Source organism: Battus philenor, unplaced genomic scaffold (assembly GCF_028537555.1).
Source record: "Battus philenor isolate CCGP_79_NKW_IND1 unplaced genomic scaffold, ilBatPhil1.0.hap1 SCAF_1, whole genome shotgun sequence".
Taxonomy (NCBI): domain Eukaryota; kingdom Metazoa; phylum Arthropoda; class Insecta; order Lepidoptera; family Papilionidae; genus Battus; species Battus philenor.
Window position 1 is genome coordinate 3045186 of NW_027181661.1, and position 20406 is coordinate 3065591.

The 20406-nt window shown below is 31.4% G+C and overlaps 1 protein-coding gene across 1 annotated transcript in view; it reads right to left on the reverse strand.

Annotated features, from left to right (window-relative positions):
* LOC137920250 (carboxyl-terminal PDZ ligand of neuronal nitric oxide synthase protein) overlaps nucleotides 1–20406 on the reverse strand; it is a 225148-nt gene that overhangs the window by 173388 nt on the left and 31354 nt on the right. The window lies entirely within an intron of this gene.

Below are 20406 nucleotides of genomic sequence, written 5' to 3' on the forward strand. Positions count from 1 at the left end.
AGTCAAAACTATTTATATTTTATATTCTGTTTATTAGAATTACATATGTCAACTATTATTATGTATGTACCGAGTATCTATTCTCATATATGTATCGAGTAAATATTGATTAAGTTAATTACCATAAGTGTATATTCTGAATACTTATATGTATTATGTATGTATGTTTGTATATATGTATATGTATTTATCTCCCTACAGTTTCGATAGTCTGGTTGTCTGCAAGAAATTGATAAGACCGCCCATTGTTATTTTTTTAACTATTATGCAACTATGTATATATATCCTTGTGTGTAAAAAATAAACAGATTACTACAAAAACAGATTACTACAAAATCAATATGCTCTCATTGACGTTAGTGCAACTAATAAAGATCAACGTTAGATTAAATAAGAACAGCGTTCACTATACGTAACGTTCAAAATTATTAACTATCAATCTCTTCTTAACCCGTCTTGGGTGTCTAAGTTCGTTGAAACTATGATTAAATATTTTGGTTACATTTAACGTCAAAGATATTATTTACCTCTATATATTGTATAGCTATCTCCGTTCAAAGTAAAACTAATGTCACCGTCGTGTCAGCATTTACTTTAAAATTGGGATGAGTATTAAATACAAGCTAACAGGAAAGTGTTCATATATGATAAAAGAAATTATTTTCCATTTACTGTATTTAGATAAGAAATTAAAGAGAGGTAAAAACAGTTAGCAAGTATCACATAATTATTTTATTTATATGTGAATTTTCGAATTAAATTTTTATATATTAAAATAAAATAACTCGCAATATTTCTTAACAAAAGCTGCGATTTTAATTAAAAGAAATACATGGTTACCCTATCATTGTTTGGAATTGTTGGTAAAGGAACAAAGATTCCAGAAACTCAATTTCATACGGAGGGTCCGTTAATCTGCGATCAATTAAAAATCAAAATCAACGTTTTTGTTCGCGTATTATAAAAGCTAATGTAAAACAATGATCAACAAGAGAATATTCGTAAATTAAAATTGATTAGCATTACAGAAACTAAGGTTAGGAGGTAGTGCGTAAAAATCCTTTTTGAATACAAAAAAAGCCTAAATATTTCGATTTAATACTGTGTAGTTTTTACAACAACGATCGTAAGCAATCCTTTTCTTACAACTTAATCGCACCGACAACTCGTCTCTCGTCTCATTAGCTCAGGCGCTGGGCCAGAAGGAAAGCGACAATGATATCGTCTAATGAAATGTACACTTCATTTGAAATTCTAACTGAATTTAGAGCTTGTTTTACGTCACTTTATTTTGTTTAGTTTTACGCTAGTCATTATATACCAAGTCTTTTCGTTTGCAATGATTTGAATGTCAATTTTTGTTCTCCATCCAAAGTGTTGAATTCTTTCAAAAAATAGATGTAAGTTAAAATTGATTACCGTTATGAAAACTATGCGTAAATTATAAAATATTAGGATATTGTATTAAGAGTCACTTTAGTTGATTGTTCTTCCCGAGTAGAGAAATAAAACTCTTTATTTTTTGTATACGAACAATGGTAGTACAGCGGTAGAAAACTGTGACTTTTTGGCGTAGGTTACAAGTTCTATTCCCGAGATACAATGTTAAATAATTCATACTTATTTCCACTGCTTACAAACAAGTTTATAGAGGACGGGTGCCAGTGTTTTTTGCGTACTATAATACAACAATGCTAAGCATGGCGATTATAGCATATCCCCCATATATATCTTTTGGAAGAGAACTAAGATATGCAGTGGGCGTCTGTAGGCCTAAAAGACGACAACGATTTGTTGTGAATCCGCGTGTGTCACTATATCAGGAGATACTCGAAAGTCGTTTATTGCAAATATTATTCCGTAATAATATTTGAAATAAGGCAACGTACGCGCGTGCGACCATTTCAAAGGCGATTATGAGATTTTCTTAAAACGTCATTTAAACTAAAACGTTTCAGCATTGTAGGCGGTAAAATTTATATCTATCTGTGTAAGCTACCTACAAAATCAACGTTAACATATGTGATCAGTGACTCGGTCAAATATTTGCAGCTGTGAGTGGGCAATTCTCAATGGCTTCTAATAGCCGCCATTAAGGTCAAAGCGGTGAACTCTCCACGGAGACGCAATCAGTGTTAACAAACGTTGGGGACTGGTCTGAGCATGTTACTTGGAAAGCCACAGGGACGATGGCATCTGTCCGTTCGAGGTCATTTAACTGGTGCATGTACAATCTAAACTATTACATGAAACGTTAAGTAATTTTATTTATACCCAGGTGCTTTAAGAGACATAATGTTGTCAAAACTCAATATCTTTAACCCTTACATGCATCTTGTTGCGAAATGTATACATACCACGTTTCTTTTTTTTTTTTTTAATTCGTGTGGTATGTGTTTCCGAACGCACTTCGACGACCATAGATAATAAATATATTGAGTGTCAAAAAAGAAATTATGCAAGTTTCGGCGGCAAATCTATTTTTTTTAACAGATATGTGTAATTATTAAATACCTACCAGGAAACATTTTTTCCAGGCTGCAATAAGAAACCATGCATTTAAGGGTTATGTGGTGCCTATCTTTAATAGACAGATTTGACTAATTTATTTATAAGGGAATCGGGAAAAAATTCGCTATCACCAAAAATCGGTAACAATTTATATATTATATTCACGAAACGATTTCGAAACAATAAATTCATTGCGCTGATTTAATGTTAACCTCAAAGCAAATATCATAAATTATATATAAGCTTGTTAGTAGTTGGCTTTTGTTTCGTCGACCTTTTGCAAACACAACAACGTTCCGTAGTTTATTAAGTCAACATAACAAGGCGGAATCTATGTTTCCGTTAATAAGCGCGAAGCGAGTGTACTTTTCTCGCAGGGCTTACACGTTTGTTACAGCCGTAACGATCTAAGTAATTGAAACAGACTGATGCTTATTAATTTTACATCCCAAACCCGAAGGGTACAGAAATAGAATCGAAATAATAACGTATTTAACGCAATATTGTCTTGGGAAATATTTTTATCGTTCTTCGCTTACGTTGTGACCTTCTTTAATATTTAAATTTTCATTCTGTTATCATATAAAAATATATCGAAGCTTATACAAGTTAAGTTGTTAAAACTACACTGTGTATATAAATGTGTATATAAATATATATATATATATATATATATATAAATATAATAACTAACACCAATCTATACTGCCATTTGTTTGTGTAGTGTTTTTAGTAATTTTTAAACAAGCCATAAAAGTATTTAGGTTTCTAAATTTTACGGTTCCAGAGATATTATTGTGAGTTGGTATATAGGTGTGGAAATTTCTTATATTAATTTACAATATATAAATAACTTTGCTCAACTCTAAGATCAAAACTAGGCCAGGCGTGTGACATAAATGTCACAGTATAACACAACATAGCATTAGCTATTTTATACAGTTATTTTATATAAAGAATAATTAAGCTAAGGTGATTTTTTTTTAAATCGTCTATGTAAATTTACAATAAAAGTTAGACCATAAAATCTGTGGGCAAAAACATTTTGTTCTTTTTAATAAAAATACATTGTAATTTATTTTCGTAATAATATACGTTGCAATCTACAGGTGGAAAATGTGATGAATAAAGTTTTAAAAGCATCAGTTGGAAAGATTTTATTTAAAATACCGTGAAAACATACATTTATTAATAAAATCCATATTACGGCATACAATTACATATATATGACTGTTTACGTAGATTAAAGTCCTCGATTATGTTATATGTTTCAAAAAAAGAAAAAAAAATGTTTAATCAACAAATATAGCGTTTACTGTTATTAATAAATTTTAAAAAGTAGGGAAAACTATTTCATATGATAAATTCAGAATATATTTAATTTAGGTCTTAAATTTTCACACGAGATAAATTAAGTATACAAAAAAGTATATAGCTGTTATAGTTTATACCTCCTTTAACCAATAAGTTATGGGTGTAGAAGCTGTAAGGGTGTGAAAGTATGTAAGCTTAGGTTTCAGAAATAACAAGGCATTGGCTTTCCCCAAAGATATCTATGGGGGATATACCATGTTGCCACACTTGACAAGCGGGTTAGTGGTCACGGTGTGGAATTATAATACGCAGAGGATGCTGCAATCTATCCTTAGGTTAAACTAAGTGAGTAGTAGCAATCGTGTGTAATTATTGCACAAATTCTGAATCATGTAAAACTGTATCCCGGGTATTGAACCCGCGACCTACGATAGCAAGTTTTAATCCTTACCGCTTAGCTACCACTGCTCGAATTAATATGGTAATGTTAAAATACAAATAAAAAGCGTAGAATTTTTGTTTAGTACTACTAGATTTCGTACTACCAGAAGATAATGACCTGTCGCGTTCCAATAGAATAAGAAATTGACGTGTCATATTTTAAAGTGATCACTTTATAAAGGAAGGTTGGAAATAGGTGTAAAATATATATATTCACTCACATCAATACATCATCATCATTCCATCATCCGATAAACCTACCCCCAAAGATTGGCAGTACTTTTGCGTCACCGGTAGTCTTGTGCTGCCCGGTTTTCGCTACTTCTCTTGACCTTCACTTTGTCGGTCAACATAGTGTAGTTTAATATATATATATATATATATATATATATATATATATATATATATATATTTATATATATATATATATATATATATATATATTTGCAAATATATATATATATATATATATATTTGCGAAAAGACATTTTACTCGACCTGACTAGTTACTTCTCAAGTGGTAGTTAAGTAAATACTCGTTCTAAATTACTTAATCTCGAACAACGAATTGTCTTCATCAAAGCATTGAGTGCTTTACAAACTTGCAGAGACAGTTTGCGTACCGAAGTTCTGCGTCCCAAGTCTGACCTATGTATAATTACACAGGATTCAGTTTGAAACTTCCATCGCATGGCAAAGAAATTTAGTTTACAGTGCTTCGGCACGTTTCGCTTCCGGGAATTGTTTGCATGAAAGATTAATAGAAGAGTTGTTATCGATATGAAATTTTAATTAAAGGGACTTGAAGTTGAGCTCATGTGTATTTTATTCCAGTGCAACTTTATCCTAGATAACATAAAAACTTTTACACTTGAATATTGAGATGATTTTTTTAAACTTTGCACTTTTTTAATTTCTCTCTTATTTATTATGTCAATGAATTACAGAGTTTATAATAACCAACTATTATTATTTTCTTTAAAAAATGATCATTTTATTTTTTAAAAAATGTAAAATACATAACTTATTTTGTGACGGATACGGATATACGACAATATTAATTTTCAGTGAACTATCAAAAGTGTAAAATTCAAAACGGACTATCTATCAGTTACAATCAACATTCACTATGTTTTCTAAAATTATTAAATTTCACTCACATCAATCAAATAGCGATTTTTACAGATAAAATGTTTTTTTGATTTTTATATAAGTTTAATTAAACTTTTTCTACATGAGTAAAACGTAAAAACTTTTTACTGTCGTATATTTGTGTTTATGAAAATATTTAACATTTTATAGCATGATTTATTTAAGTATTTAAACGTAAAACTTTGCTAAATCGCAAACCACGGTTTGTTTTTCTGTGCAGTCCGAAAGTAGATAGAAAAAGTAAAAATAACACGACATTATTTTTTTATTTCAAAACTCTAAATAAATAAATACTTTTCCGGAATTTTACGCCCATAAGTATTTTATGTTAATACGTGTCATCTTTAGATTTTTTTTTAATTACGGATAATGTTCAATCCTTCCAGCCAGTTCAACGTCTATAGAGTGTTTACTTAATTAAACAATTAAGATTGTTTTAAAATAAGCAACGGAGCGTTCACGATTTTAATCAAGCGTTGTTTATTGCTGTGCGAGCTCTCTGGCAGATTTCTTTAGGCGGCACGGGCGAGTTTTATTATTCAGGGGATTTTGTACTTATATAAGGTAGCTTTGTTGTCATTAACCTTCTTAATTGAGTGGTGAAATTACGTCATACCTGATACATTACATAAAAACAAACGTACATAAAAAGTTAAGGATAATCTACATCGTACATCGGAAGCATAAGACAATCCTGATTTACGACATTTCAATCATTTATATTCATTTATTGACGCACTAAATTAAATACTATTATTATAAATCATTATCATTAATAAATCATGAATGCTATTATTTATACACTTAAAGTACGATACGGTAGATTGCGTTCATAGGAACCAGACTCTATATAGACCAGACCAATTCCGATCTGTAAACTAAGATAATTTATATTTGGTGATGGGGTATAATTAGTAAAAAGAGTGAATATATAGCTGATTTGTCGGCAAATAACTTTTACACCTTGATCACTTAAATCTCTACCAGAATGCAACATGTCAATAACTTTTAGCAGTGAGTAAACATTTTTTAATTTTCATATGTAGTAATTTGAATTTCGAAAACAATTAATAAAAATTATTTCTGAGACTATTTTATTTTTTGTTAGAATGTACAATATATAAGTCGACAAATAAGCTATGCATTCACCGCTAAAGTTTTTACATGTATATATAGTCACGTTGTAATTAACATTAATAACCTCTTTCAAACTTCACCGTACAACGAGTGAGCATGAGCTGGCAGTTGTAGCCTGTGGTAGAGAACGAGACTTGCAATCGTAGGTCGCTGATTCGATTCCCGTAATGCAATCATATATAATCCACAGTTAATAAATTTTTTTGGAGAGGATTGCCACTGTTCATAAGTTCCTTAAGAATAGGCAGCCGCGTCTTCAGCATACCACAATACCACTCTGCGATCGATGACCGGCCTGCCATTCCCCATAGATATCTTCAGTGAAGGCTTACGCCTTGTGGTGGGCGTCTATCGGCAGAAAAGAGAAAGAAAGAGAAAGAGTGACAGCAAGAGTAAAAGTAGTAACAACCATACTCTTCACACAGGACAAGGTATATTTTGTTTGTGCATATTTACAGTAAAAGTTAAATAACGATTTTAATGGTAAAAATGTATTGTTTTGTTTGTACAATAATAAAAATAAAAATAGCTTATTAATTTTTTTATTTTTGTATAGACTACTATTTAATCTATGTCTTGACATGGTTCGTCAACTGTGAAGACAATGATAATTTATTGCTGGCGTTAGTTTCAAAAAGTAATGATTTGTAAATGCATCTTTATAATTTTTGTTGCCCGATATTCTCTGTCTCCTTCACTTTCTTATAAAAGTACGGTTTATAAAGCGCTACAATAACTCCGTTCGGGAAAATAAACTATATATACTCTGCTAAAACACTTCCTAGAGGGCGTAACTATACATGTACTTTACCATGCCTCGGTCATATGAAACTACTTCAAGCCGAGTTTCTTTCTGCGTAATTTGAAGTTGAACAACTGGCGTGTATCCTCACCAGATACTAAAGTTTCAAAGTTGTATAACAGCGTACTGCGATGTGGTGTAACTTAATGGGATAGCCGATATGATGAAAGTACTTAATAAGCAAAAGCTGATATATGAATGAAGTATCAAGGATATCTTCATATAGTTAACATATGCTATTTACATGATAAACAAGAGTGACTTAAAATATAGTCTTAAAACTTCTCATTCTTCCAATGATTGCCCTCCCATTCACTTCCCGCGATCTTGACCACGTCGCGTCTACCAAATCATGGGTGCATTTCAAAAAAAATATATATTAACTGTGTTTTATCATTTTCGCAACAGTAAAAACGGGTGTGCATAATGCATAAACTAATTCATAATACAGTAATAAATAGTTAATATTATAATTAATATAACTTAAATAAATAAGTAAATTAATTAAATAAAATATATAAATATATGGCTCCAACAACTCATCTAATTTTAATTTTAAATGTTTAAATAATTGTCGGAAGAACAGTATATGGTTTGTAAGTAATATTAATATTATAGTTGAGAAAAATTGCGTAATATAAAGAATCTAAATTTCTGTATTGCAGCAATAATTTTATTTATTATTAGTTAGATGTTTTTATTTATTATTGTATTATTTCTATAATATGTACTAAACCTTTTTTAATATAAGTATATAAGTTATATACGTATGTATAATATGTATGTTTAGGTATGTATGTCTACGTATGTTTATGTATATTTATGTTCATTTGTTTTTTGAATATGTATTTTTTTTGTACACGTGAACTGCCCTTTATAAGTACTATTATCTTTTCCTTACTATGGCTTTCTGTAAGAGATTGCCTTGTGTGATAAGACCGCCCATTGTACTTTACTGTATATTATGTATCTTATCGTATACAATAAAAAATATTTAATAAATAAAAATAAATATCTAATTTTTATAAATCTAATAACTTAATAATCCGTCAAGATTTAAAATCTTAAGAAACAGCTCGGGATACTCCGAATAATGAAACATAAAATGTACAACAACCAAAAAAAATCCGGAAAATTTCTTTACAGAAAGGACGACGATATTACAGAAGGGGAGTCGGGTAAACTTTTAACAAGCTCCACGGTCCATTATGTACGTGATCTGACAACGTAGAAAATGACTTCAACAAAGCTGATGTATCACCGAACAACTTTGTAAACAAGGACCGCATATCGACCAACGTCAGATGCAACTCGACCAACTTATCCTATTACTCAGTTCAGGAATTTTTGAGGCAGTGAATCCTGTGGAACTTGATTCAGAGGACGTATTTATATTTTATTTATTTATTTACACTTCTTCATACATTATAGATAATAACTAAAAAAATAAACAATTCATATAAAGGTACAAGGCGGTCTTATCGCTCGTGGCGATCTCTACCAGACAACCTTTAGATGTACATATGTACTCGTACATATAAATGTATGTACATACAAATACACACATTACAATACACACTATATATATATATATATATATATATATATATATACATAGTGTACGAAAATATATGTGTTTGTGTGTGTGTGTGTGTATTGACGTGGAAAACTTTCACATTTTTAGAGGTTCCTTCAATTCTGCTATATTTTTCCACTAATTTTTCCCTTTTTGATATCATTATAATATCGACCGAATTAGTATAGTTTTCTTCCGGAACCGGACACTAATTTCTGCCCAAATGCCATTTGCAGTCTCCTTGTGTTTGAGGCAGCGTGGCTCAGAGGGCGCCTAAGACCTCGAACAAGCTCGACTTCCAGGAGAACTTAGGCCGGGGCCGCTACATGCTACTATTTTACCGGATTGGGAGGCCGCCAAGTCCTAGGGGCCCTGCGAGGGACTTCGGCTTGGACTAATTGATATCATGCAAATGTAAAGTATGAGTATTCTGTGGATATATGTATATGCTATTACTGTTCAAATAAATAAATAAATTTATGTATAAATTGACGCTTATTCGTGTTGCCATTTTAAGACACAAAAAAAAACTAATTAAAATATTTACTACAAGAATAAAGCTGTACTTTAATTAAATAGATACTTGAGAAGTAAGCCGTTTTAGTATAAAAGAATAAAGGTAGGAAAATGTTCTCGCAAAAAGCAAGCTTTGTCAGAGGTATATCGTTACTCGCTTCCTTTTTTTATTCCCGTTAACGTTATGTTTACGCATTATTCCAATTTTTTCTTCCATCAATCATATGTCTGCGATTCTTTTATATCTAACAAATAACGACTACATACTTACCTTTATTACCAGTACTCTTTTGTTATTCAACAATTTTAACAAACAATTACTTTTACAAAATTTATTAGTTGGCTATTTTTGAGTTCGCTATTTTTAATCTGATTTGATGACTTTCAAAATGGCTGGTCGACTTAGATCAAAATAACCGGCAACAGAACCGGATAAACAGGTGATCAGCGAATCGATACATGATTCGGACGCCATATCATCTGCTAATTTGTGAAAAGTAAGGTAAGATACATTTCGTAAATGCAAAAAATATGTTTTTATTTTAATGGACACAAAAACTTACTTTATTTAATTTAAAATTAATAATAAGAATTTTTTAATATTATTATGTCAATCACAACAAAAACTATCAAAATTTTTTTGATAAAAGGAGCGTGACGACATTGGGACGGGTGATTTAAAAACAAAGGATGGAACGCTAAATCAATTCAAATGTAGTCAAAAGTGAAGATAGATAAACGTTTTGAGTGACATTTCATGTAAAGCCGTAAAAGTTCTGAGATTTATGAAAATGACATTGTTATCAAGAATGTTTTTGCAGACGACGGTAGGCTGTTCGAAATCCAGGAAAACAGAAACACAATTTTTTGCTATAATTATTTATTTTTAGAGCATGTTTTACACGTATACCGAGTAGTTTTAAAAAGAATAAAACGTCGGTAAAGCAGTACCTTGTCTATGAAGGCTTACTGACTAGTGCCATCTAGTGTAATTTTAGAGAAAATATGATAAAACAGTTCTAATTTACCCATATTATTATATATTACCATTGTTTTTATAATATATATTTATAACATCGACTTATTTTGTAATATTATAAATATGAAAGATATTTGTTTTTTTTTTTTAAAAACTTTTTTTGTATTTCTAATAATGGGTGCAATTATATTTACATTTATACTAAATTGCCCATTCTCCCAGTTTTTTGCAATAGTGATTCTCTCCTATGGTTGTCTGGAAGAGATCGCTCTCAGCGATAAGACCGTCTATTGTCAGACTAGCAACATATAGTTATATGCATTAGCTTTAAGTCAATTGCCTTTTGACATAATCAGTACCTATATAAGATATATCTACAATTTTTTATTTCCCATATATTCATCTGACAAAAAAGCAGATGTAAGATCATCAAATTGAAGGAAGATACATATATTTATTATACTAACATGCAGTTATTTAATAAGTTTTAAATTTATTAACATCAATACTTTGTGAGTAAAAACTGTCTCTAAAGTAGATCGCCCAGAATTCTAGCACTTAGGTGATCGATAACATCTCGTAAGAAATTTATTTCGATTAACATGTTCCGGTTCTTCTCGTATAATAGTACCTTACGGATGGTTTCATATGCTTTTCCTGTTTGACCTACCTGGATAGATATATTGTCTTATGGGTTCTTTTAATTTGTTTATATAATATAATTCTAAATTATATTCAACTTCAATAGATACTGGAAGTGTTTTACATGTCTTAAACAAAAAGTCGACCACAATAAGCCAAAAGTACGCATCCAGTGTTTTCTGAAAATTGTAATAGTTTTTCTTTTCTCATACATAATATAGAGTAAGGAGTAATTAAAAACATTGATCCATCACATCAACATTTATAGAAGATGACCCAGCTGTAAGAATTTTAATTAGGTAAACGTATAACTAGCTCACTACCTGTCAATTAATGTAAGGTACATCCTATTTTAAAACCAATATATAACGTAATAATTAGAAAGTAAGAACGTAATAATAAGAGAGTAAGTCTTTTCAAAATTCGAATTACTATATATTTGAATTTATTTTTTGCTATTTTTCCCTGCAAACTTTGCGCTACCAGAAGTTATTAGCTGTCGCATTCCAATAGAAAAAATATAACATATTTTGGAATGATCACATTATTATTGATAGGTTGATTGGAAAAAGGTAAAGGCTTTAAAATTTTTTGCTGATAAATGAGTATGTGCATACACTCCTTTTACACCTTTTTACCCAATTACAATGTATATAATAGGATAAAACCTGCATTTTCGTTAGTGAATCCAAACTTAATATCGTTCAAATGCTATGACGATTTCGTTCATTATGCTATTACGCAGCAGCGTCACGAAACAGCGAATATTGTTATTCGAAGTGTGCTACAATATATTTATATTCTTCCGGACCGACGATCGGCCTTCACCTTCCCTGTTTTAAATTCAAAAGACATAAGACGGAATTGGAAACGTGGAAATGACTACATACGGACTCACAGAGATACGCCTACGGTACCTAGGCATTCAAACATGTTCTTGCCGATTCTTAATACTGGCAAATTTGAACTTAACCATCGAACACTTTGAGTTGCAAATCAAAAATTACAATTTGTTTAACAATTTATTTATTAATTTGTTATTGCGTTTATTGTTATTATAATCAATTCATAATTTTTAAATTATAACTGAAGAAAGCAGCCTGTGTGAAGCGTGGATGGACGCTACTTCATCCTGCCAATTCGCTGGACTATGTGTCTTTCTTCTTCTATGGACATTCTCATTGCTGATTCGATCTTGTAGATAAATCCCGATCTTAGTCCCCTCCATAGCAGGTTGTGCGGTTTAGAGCTTGTGAATATGTTTTGAAGTAAGATACCATGATTATCATACATTGGTTTTAGTTTGTCTTTAAGCAGTGAGAGAAATTGTAAAATAAAATGAAGTAATTATATGTAAAACAACATTAATTATTCAAATAACTCAATTAATAGTAAACTAACACTGATTTAAAATTGCTTATAAACATTGATTTAAAATTACTCGTAAAAATAACGAATATTATATAATATTATTATAAGTAAATTGGAATATGTAAAAAGAGGTATCAAGAAAATTACTATTTAGAATTCTCAAGTTAATTTCACCTTTAATAATGCTATTAGGTCAGACTCGGGCGGCTATCACTTCGTACGGCCGGCGATTCTCTATTAGTTATTAAAAACTCATTTGTGAGATAATTACATTAAAAGGTCACGACTATAAGTGTCATTTAGTTTCTCATTTAAAAAAAAATGTGTTCTATTTATCTATTCAGCCAGGATTACATTTAAATTTATTAAACTTTTTTTTTTTGCTCTGTTGTTGTTCTTGTTTTTGTTGTATTTGAACGGTTCTACCAATTCGAAGAATTTTATTATATTTTGTTACGGCCAATAGGTGAAAAAAGTAAAAATATTACATCTGTTTCCATCTATGCCATAGAGTAAATAATAATAACCCCTGTCTCTAGCCATCAAACATTTAACATCAATCAAAACATGAAAAGGCGCGTAACACACATATCGTGTATATTATACCTTAATCCAAGAAAAATGCTGTCTGCCTTAAAACATTACTATCAAAAAATTATTTGTAAACGATGTTTATTATTAAGACATTAAAATCATAAATAAAGTGATCACTTTGAAAGGCATTCTTTATTTTTATTTTCTATTCTCTACTACGATAGGCTTGTGACTTTCGACAGTATCGAATCAGTCAGGGAAGATGTTTTTTTGTATCAGATTACCACTACTGTCCAAATGGCATTTGCAGATTCCGAACCTCTTTTAAGGTAACGTAAGCTTGGGGACACCCGGAGGAGACACAACTTGGGCCGCTAGAGTCGCTGTTTTGGGCGGCCGTTAAGCTCTTAAATCGTTTCGATGGACGCTCCATTCAGGGCAGCTAGTTAAAGACAAATTTATGTGTATTATAGACCAACAGAAAGGGAGATTGACATCAAAGAATACGCAAACTACAATAATATTCAAGGACTGACAAGTGACATCGCAGACAGATGGACTGTGAAATAACAGCATACCCACACTGAAGACGGGTCACAAAAAAGTAAAATTCATATCATCATTCAATTCTTCTCGAAGGGTAATACTACATCGGACAGTCCTCAGTTGCGGGGACAACGAAAGAGACTCATATGCCTGACTCCTCATCAGCTCTTATCAGCTATTGTAAGCGTCTATGGGCTAAAAAGACGAAAGTTACTTATTGTTTTTAAATAAATTCTCATAAAGGATTCATTATTATTCGTTCTATGCATATAAGAAAGTGTCATAAAGACATATATGCAAAGCTTGTTATTATAAGAAAAAGTATCGCAAGAATCACTTATTACAATATTTTAATACAAAATCGATTACCGAAGTAAATCGATTAAAAATTTTACTAAACATTTAATAGTCAATACATTTTACTTCGCAGTTTTGAACACATTGCTCTTTATAAAATATAATACATATTTAAAACATACAAGTATGTTAGCGCATGATTTTAATAACGGAATGCAAGTTAATGTATAGTATGCATTATGAAACGAGAATATATTAATTTTTTATTCAAAATCTGAATCAGAGTGCAGTCAGAAAGAGCCTTCGTTTCATAAAATTAGCCGAGAAGCCGCAGTAAAAATGTTGGTCGATTTAATAAAAAGAGGGAAGACATGGCAGGTGGCCGCCGGGTCATTCAACCCGCTTGAAGGTCAGGTAAGTCTTATGAAGTAGCCGATGTTGAAAAGATGGTTGCTTGATGTTATAATCGAATCTTGTTACGTACTTTCATCCACTGTATCGATATCTTAGCTACTGGCCACTACTACATCTTACACTTATTTACAAGATAATTAAAATAAATAAAAAACCTAATCAGAGCACTAAAATTAAAGTTCAAGGTCTATTTTCAATTTCATTTAAAATTAAAAAACAACAGTGTTCTAGAGAATTAGATTGAATCTTATTTTTAAACAATATTTCATGATTCTTTTTGACACACGATCTGTTTTTTTTACACGAATTTTTTTTACGAATTACATAGCTGTATATAATTAACTAATAGACGAAACATATATATATATATATATATATATATATATATCTATATATATATATATATATATATATATATATATATATATATATATATATATATATTTATGTTACAACATATATATACATATACGTTATTATTTATATATATATATATATACTCGTATACATGTCTGGTTTGTATTGTTTTATGGTTCCCCAATTCGCTCTACTCGTATATACGTTCGATTTTATCTAACATATCTAATTTTAATATCCATATAAAGTTTCTTTCGGAAATGTTGAAAATAGAGCCCGGAGAGCTCGGAATGACTTTACAAGATAGATCTAGAAATCTGGAGAACCACAGAGGATGAAAGTAACCGATATAGCCCTGGTGATTGGCAAGCTGACGTGGCAATCGGCAGGCCACGTAACATAAAATTGATAACCGCTAAAGTGTTGAGGTTTTTAAACACAAACCATGGAACAGTAAGCGAAGCGTAGGTATTTGCATTTAAATGATTGAAGTTATGCTGATATACTTTTGGCTTTGTGCAGCTTCATCTAAACTGAGTTAGAAAATACTTTTGATGATCGTATTACAATTACGACGAAGGACTATACCCGTGTAGGTGTTCAGTGTAGTAAATAAAGAACAGAGCGACACAGGCCTCGCTTGAACACAGGTGAAGCGAACGCGGCCACCGATGTCGTTACTACGAAAGTGATGACTGCGTGGTGGATCGTGCCGGCCGGAAGTCCGATGTAGAATGCGTATCATAGCGAAGAACGTGGAGAGGAATTTATTTAAATTCCGCTTTAACAGCGGCAAAAAGTATTCGGCACTTTTTGTCCACCCGTAAGGTTTACAGACAACCATTTTGAGGAACTTGGAAGACACTGAATCCAACAGGCTTCCAACTACTGGAAATCGAATAGTATACGTGCTATAGCTGTATTAATTATGAAGATCGTATTGACAATTTAATATACTATTAAGTATGTAAATCGTCATTCTCATTTAACTTTTTCTTCAGTGTTAACAGTTTCATTATCAAATATGCAACGTTGGAAGACGGGCTTTTCGCCACAAAGCTTTTGCACACGTGTTTTATATGACAAGACCATCGTCAATCAAAATCACCATAATATCAGATAACGCAATCGCCCGTGGCCATGAGATTTACGTAATATATCGACTGACCGTTATTAATATTCTGTATATCGATGGTAAAATAATCGGGTCAAAGACCCGTCACACTAAGTTATACGTGAATCATTGAATGGTTTAACAAAATTCGCATTTTTATGCATTTCCTTTATTTGAATTTTAATGCATTTACACCGTATGACCTGTAACTTTAAGTTTTAAATTGTATTGATAAGTAAGTGTTTTGCATAAGGGTCATTTGGTCAAGACTGCAGATCATTGATGAAGTTTAATCAATTACCTTTTTGCCTCCGAAAATAATTGTTTTTTACATAAACCCTATTCCGAAGGATTCTTGATAACGGGAAAATTTATAAAAATAGAATCAATAGATTTTCCGTATTTAAATCAAAAGTGATGATAAAAATTGTTGTCAGATGTTTCTAGAAGTTAACTAAAGTTATTACCAACCTTCTAGACTGAAAAATAGGAACATATTTTTCGTGGTCAAAATATGAATATCTATAGTTTATGTAAATTAAATAATTCCTTAATAGCATCTCATCATTATCGCCATCATTTCTGTCATATGATATCCACTATTGGGCAAATACTTCGCCCATAGTGTTCTTGTAGGACTGGTAGGAAGCGACTTGTAAATAGCATCTTACGACCACTTTAACAATAGCATTAACGTACCAAAAATATGAAACCAACTATAATACTTGTCTTTAAACTTTTTCATATTCACTATGACACGAAAATAAAAGCAAAGTATTCAAATACTTTCACTATGTATATTTTGCATTTAGACATAATGTCTGGTTTAACCCTTAAATGCTTAATGATGTAAAACAGCAATATACTACTTAAACGTAAAATGAATACTACTCTTAAGAGTAAATGCAATGTTGTGTATCTGCAACATAAGATTTTTTTAAAAAGGAAGTATAAACAATATTATGTAGATATTTTTTTTCTTTTTCTGTACTTTATATTGTTATTTTTGTGTACTTAACTGCAATATAAATATTTTTTAAAGATATAAATAAAAGTCATGCATTTAAGAAGTGTTTTTTTATCATTATCAACGTAGCAATTAATAGTAATAACCAACTCTTACAGTTATGAGACAAATATTGATAGTAGTTTGCGAAAAGTAGCCAGTTTATATATAGTCGATATTCTATACACTGCATTTCGGAGAGTGTGCAGATGCAATACATAAATAAATGCTCCATCTCCTTTCTTCCATGAGACAACAAGACGTATAGATTCACGACATTCATACATGGTTGAAATTTCTTCCAACCGCACTAAGTGTTTCGCTAATACTTTTATAGTGCGAACAGCTAAAAAGTGGAACAACTTACAGGCGTTATTGTTTCCAGCCAATTATAACTTAGGAGTCTTCAATACAAGAGAATAGGTTTCTTCTAGACAAGCATGTACCATCGTAAACCCTGTCATCACTTAATATAAGGTGAGACAGTGGTCAAATGCTTTATCTATAAAGGATAAGAAAATATAAATGTAATAGCTGTTCCCGCAAACGTTGTTTTGCAAAAAAAAATAGGGTTTTAATTAACAAAAAAAATAAGGGTTGATCGTAGAGGGGTGAAAATTTAAGGTTGTATGTATTTTTGTATGCTGTATTACAATAAAATAAAAACCAAAAAAGTTGTCTAAAAAATAAAAAAAGTAATTTAGGGGTGGACCACCCTTATCACTTAGGGGTATAAAAAATAGATAGTAGCCGATTCTCAGATCTACTGAATACGCATATAAAATTTGGTAAAAGTCGGTCAAGCCGTTTCAGAGGAGTTCAAGTTCGAACACCGTGACACGAGAATTTTATATATTAGATTTAGAGAAGCATTTCACCAAAAACGAGCCATAAAATATATTATAGGTTTTCTAGACTGAAGGAAATCGAGATAGAAAAAAGGAAACGAATTAAAAAAAAATTGAAACCTAGATACAGAGGTCAACGTTTGATTGAATCGTGTGCATGCACTTGACCGTTACCAGCGAGTCGCACGGATTGTGGTAGTTGCGTGTTATCATGCGATGATCGAAACGGTAAAGAAATTATTTATACGAAATCGCAGAAATCTTTCCTGCGATTTCGTCTGCGTAGAATGTTTATTTTTAATTTTTAGTCACGCATAACTGTACGTAAATTAAAAAATGGCTATCGCCTCATGCATTCAGACAGGTCGAAGTTATTTTCCATATTGTTGTATAATTTTCATAAATTTTTTAAAACTCAAATTATTATGATAATTTAGGCACAGATTTTGAATACACAAAATTGTACAATCATATACTTTAATAACATCAACATCGTTTTAGCCTAAGCAGGTCCATTACTGAACATAGGCGTAGCGACCTCCGTATAATCTTATTATCGTCTAGATTCTAACTTAAACAAATAAATAATGCCCTGATGAATATAGACACTTTTAATGGAATCAGGGGTTAGTCCGTCCTAAGTAAGAAAGAAAAAGAAGGATATAGACACGTATTTAGTAACGAGCACTTTGTACTCCAACTGATACACTTCTTTTAAAATCTAACTTGTTGGTAAACATCGAAGTAAATTATTATCAAGGAGCCTTGAACCATTCTAGGATAAAATATACAAAATATACTTTGTTATCGCAAACTTTACCTAAAAATTATTGACGCTGTGTTTGACGTAAATCAAGAGTTGAATCATCTGTGTGTGTATACATATACATCATGTATAGACTCATCATGATATCTTTGAAGTCATAAGTTCTTAAGTTCAAGTCTTAAGTTCTTCTAAATTAGTACGAATATTTCTTTTGCCACGTAGAAGTCATCTAAGCAAAGATTTTGTATTAAACATGGCCGATATTTACTGTATATGTTGAAAATTACCAAGAATGGATTGCATAAAATTAAACTCACTAAATGTCAGTGCAGATCACAAAAGCGGTCTTGGGACGCTTCTATATATAATGATATAGATATACAAGTTGTCTTCTTGATTTATTTAAGTAACATTACTTATAAGTTACTTATAAATTAAACATTTATGTATCTAATTAGCAGTAGTACAATTGAAAGCGAATGCTTGTCTCTACAGTGACGTCACCCGATGATGTAACAGACAGCCTAGACTTAATAAAAAAACTTTATATTAGGAAAGACTAGATGATCTAAAGATGTATATATTGTGTAAGATTACTATTCGAAGGAGTTAAATATTTTAAAAAATACATCGCCTTTGGGAGTGAATAATAGAGGCCAAATTTTTTATCTCTGATCTTTTTGAGAGTAAAAAATTAATATATGAATGAGTACGTGTAATAATAGTACCATGTTATAAGAGGAACGATCGTAATCTTTAACCATATTTAGTATAGATTCAAACACGAATGCTTGTTCTTTATTATGGTTATTATATTTGACATTGAACATATGTTTTGATTATTAGCATTCTACAAAGTAAAAATGAATTTCGTTTTAAAAAAAAAGAAATTGAAAATAGTTATTATTTCACAAAAATACAATTATACGAACACAACTTTGGAAATACAAAAAGAGAATATAGATTATATAAACGCAGTGTAATTAAATAAAACAGATTTAACTCACATCAATTACAAATTTATTTTATCTTTAACCCTTTCGTTACTAGCGCCGTAGTTAGCCGGCGTCCACTGGACGACCCGTGTGTACCAGCGCCGGAGTAAGACGGCATCCACCTTGTAATGTGTGCTTATGTATAGATCCGTGTTTTAAGATTTATTACTTAATTACTAAGAATTACCCTAACTTCTATTTTTAATTAATATACCAGTAAAATCTTTAAATATGTAACACAAATGAGAAAATTCGAACATCAGCTTATCGCCATGCAATGTGCGCACTTCGCGGCCCGGCTCAGTAGCGTCAATTCGGCGGAACGGACTGCCGTAAGGAAAGGGTTAAAGATCGTATTTGTGTATGTAGATGAGAATGTAGAGAGATGGGCGAGAAATAGAAAGGGTTATGCTCGGAGCATCGCTGCGTACTTGGATCAGAAATCCGCAGAAGAACCAAAGTCACCGACGTAGCTTCTAGAATTTGTCGTCTCAAATTGCAGATAGCGGGCACATCTCTCGTGTAACCAGCGGCCGATAGAGCCAGAAGATTATATGGGACCACGGGCCGGTAGACGCAGCGGGGGTAGGCCCTCTTGGTAGACGAAGAAAGTAATCAAGGTCGCGGAAAATTGGTGAATACGGGTATTGTAAGAATGAGACCTAAGCTTTGTAGTGGACGTCTATTAGCTATCTAGTATATTTTAAAAAGAAATAATAATAATAATGACAAAACAAGGAATTTGAAAAGTGGTGCGTATGTGAAGGCAAAATGTAAGAGTGTGTGTGTTAGTTATGAAAGTCGGCAATTTCGCTTTAGCTTTTATGTGGGAGCAATTCCGTTTGAGTCAGGTTAAACTACTAAACACTACACCGTAATCTAAGTAATAACAAAACAATATGCTATAAATTTTCTTATAAATAAGGCTTGTGTGCAAAAACAATCCCACTCGCTAAAGCCTTAAGTATCAAATGATTAATAATAGTTGCACAAGTTTAGCCAGCTGCATAAATGCTAAACTATATTACTCAACAAACTCGGAATTAAATTGTTGTGTTCGTAATTCTTGCAAAGACCGACCGGCGTAA